This window comes from Cyprinodon variegatus, unplaced genomic scaffold, assembly GCF_000732505.1.
Source record: "Cyprinodon variegatus isolate N-32 unplaced genomic scaffold, C_variegatus-1.0 Scaffold178, whole genome shotgun sequence".
Lineage (NCBI taxonomy): Eukaryota > Metazoa > Chordata > Actinopteri > Cyprinodontiformes > Cyprinodontidae > Cyprinodon > Cyprinodon variegatus.
In genome coordinates, this window is record NW_015150631.1 from 201,032 (window position 1) to 204,669 (window position 3,638).

The following is a 3,638-nucleotide window of genomic DNA, read 5'->3' on the forward strand; positions in this document are numbered from 1 at the left end:
GTCACGAGACCATGAACCATTAGCTTTGCGGTTTTCAGTTTGCATTTGCTGAACTGTTAATTTAACCCTGCATGCCCTTTGGCTTGAGCTTTAAACAAATGCTTTGGTTGTCTGTTTTGGTTTTTCTTTCTCACCTGAGTTCACCTTTGTTATAGGTTCAACCTGAAGCCCCTTTGATATGTTTTGGGGCCAGTTATATTTGATAAGATCAAACACATGAGCATGCCTTTTGATAGTGCCTTGTAACAGTAACCACAGTGAAAGAATAGGTATTCCTATTCCAAACCTGTGACCTTCCTGAGATGTTAATCTTAAATGACAACTTGGTTGTTCCTCTATGTATATATTTTTTTTACATTACACTAAGCCTACTATGCATTTATAGCTACGCAAACTTAATTAGGACAGCAGTTTTCTGTTGCTGCTAAAATGCAGGTATTTGAAGACTGATGCAAAAAAAAAAAACTTTTATTAGCTGTTCTTTATTAATTTATGTTTCTAATGTAAAACTGCTGTAACTCCTCAAATTAAAAGGCCCTAATCAATAAATAGGAAAAATATATATTTTTTTCTATTTAGGCATATTCATTTCCAATCTCTATCCTGTTTCCAGCAGGGGTACAAATCTCTAAATCTTTAAATAATAAAAGAAACAGAAAAAATAACAGAAAATTCAGTATGTATTTTATAATAATATGTTTTTATACTTTGTGGATTCCAGGGCCTCCTACAAACTGAATACAGTTAATACAGTTCCATCCAGCATGTCTATTTCAATCTCACTAACACGTATGGTATTTAAACTATCACCAAAAATATGTATCTAAAAAAATGTAAATATGTCAATATGTACAGTAGATTAAAAATACCAAATGCTCACAGCGATTATCTGAACTCTATAATATTATATATGATAGCAGAATGCAAATGTTTATAAAGATGCATTATCAAAGGTATAATGGAGGATTTTCATGAATTTTCTACTTAAAAAAAATTAAAAATGCAATTGCACAACCCTGTACCCGCTCTCTAGAGGGAACGCCTATTAAACGCGTACGAGAGCAAGAACGATCCCATTTCTACTCTTGCACACTCTGTTTAAAAGCTGCTGTTTGTATCGCTCATACAAGCTTACTTTCCTAAAAAGAGATTTACAATTTTTCCACTATGTCAGACTCACCACCGGTAAGTGAAAATGGGGACGAGCACGTAGGATGGCCTTACATAAACATATCACCAGAATGATTGACAATTAGGAAGACCACTTATTTAGATGATCCACCCTGAAAAAGAACATCCTCCACTAAACCAGCACAGCAGTGGCTTGATTATCAGAGGGCTTATAAAAGTTAGGTTAATGCTGCTTTTATAGCCATCTGTCATTTTCACAAACTAAGATCTCTAAATAAAGGCAAACATACAGTAGAAGCTAAATGAACGTTACAGAACTTATACATCCAAAGAAATTTCTTTTTAAACAATATGTTTAAAGCTTTAAAATAAATGTAACTTGTTTTGCAGTTGTGGACATTTTTATGTCTCTTTGATCATTTATTGAGTTAAAAAAAAATCAAATATGGTTGATTTTGTATTAGATTGGCCCTCAAATATTGTTATTTTTTAATGTTTGAATTTATAAATATGAAAAATTTTTGTTTCTATTTTTCACTTTTTGTTTAACAACTTTTTTTTAAAGAAGTTCAAACTTACAGCCCTTTATTTTTGGGTTGTAAATCTAAGATGAAAAATTGTAGGAATCTCAGGATTTTCTTTTTTACCTGCAACCTCAGTTAGCAGGATAAAGGAAGGAAAAGACAAGTGTAAAGCTGAATGTTAGAGAATATCAACAAAGGGTGCCAACTTTCCTACCAATACAAAGGTAAACATCAATTCGTTAAACCATCCTGAGAGTTTAACTCAATCACATAGGATTAAGATTGATATTTTCACCAACAAACACATTGGGTGTAAAACAAGATATTTATATGTGTAAATGTGCATTATGTTGATTGTTCAGATGGAGGAGTTAAATTTCAGAGCATTTTGAAATTAGAGAGATGTTTTAGATAGAAATCTGGAGGACTTTAACCGTAAATATTTAAATTGTTCATTTTTTTCATTTATGTGTGAAAATCAGAAACATGTTGCCATAGCAACAATGAAATTGTTTATCAGACACAAGTTTGTGGTTGAGCTTAAGGTAACAGTTCATAAGAAACAACTTAGAAATTAGGGATCTAGAGAGATGGTTTAAAGAGAAAAGGCCAGGTTTCTCTGTATGTTCCAACAATGTGAAAAAAAACAAAGTTTGACCTCATGTCAGGAGACCGTAGTACAATTTAATGACAGCTAGGTTACCAATCATTGTACCACTGGTGTTTCTGGCAAAAAGAAAAATGTTCCTCTCCTGTTGAAGGGTTTTCCCCTAACAGTGAGGTCAACCTTCATTTCGATGAGAGAACATACAAGAGTCCAGCCAACAGTTCTAAACTTTTTCCTATGGCTGACTCACAAATATAGGCTTACTTTTAATTTAATGAAAACATGGAAAAAATATAGTGATTTATTGATGTGACTGATTTAGAAATACAGCCTCCTGGTCCCTTTGTATATTGTTGTATTTGCTGCAAGATGCTGTTTCTTTTCAGGATCTTTTTTTTTTTTGGGTGGGGGGGGGGCTTGTGTCTGATGCAGCTTGTCCACCAGCTCTGCACATTTCTGTCCCAGCTCGGCCCTTTAATTGATTTGACACGGTAGATCCAATATCCTTTTCATGATAGTCAAACTTTACTGTGATAACTCACTATGGCCCCTATTCTTGCTTTTATAGATGTATAATGTTTCTACATTTTTTGGGGTCCACGCCATTTTTTTTACTGCCCACTACCTTGGGAGTAAAATGAGAGAGAATATGGATTAAAATCTGAGTTTAAAACTTTAGTGCCACACAACCAGCATGATACTTAGTTCTTACTTATTTAAATTCACATCTTCATGCTTCTTCTGGCTTAGCTTGTTTATTTGGATCTTTTGAGTGGAAATGTTGTTTTGACAAGCATGGTATTTTAAATCTCTGCATAACTTTGTCCTACAGAAAGTATTTAAGTCAAATTTTGGAATGCGACTTGCAGTGAATGCAAAGCATGGCATTTTTTTCCTTGAGGGACAAAGAGAAGGAAAAAAAAACGTGTCGGTCTATTAAACACGCCTAATTATTGCAATTATCACATCTCTACGAGCTTCAGAAAAAAAGTCAAGTGATCCCTCATGTGGGCCAGAGTGTCAGCAACGCGACATTTTGCACGGATGTGTTCCACGGCCGTGTGGGCCAACCACGGCCCCGCAGCAGCGCCCTTTGTTAAATCAGCGCGACCGCTGTGAGAGACCACGCGGAGCTTTTCTGACGTGGGCCGAAACTCGTGGAAGAGAACGGATCCTCTTCTCCACGCTTATCCGCGTCTTGTATTTCTGCAGTCAGCTATTGTACAAGATCTGGTTTGTGCTCATCAGGTGGTTTTCTTTGCACAACAAATAATGGCAATTTACGCTGCTTTCAAAGTTCATTTTTACTTTTCAAAAGATATATATATATATATATATATATATATATATATATATATATATATATATATATATAT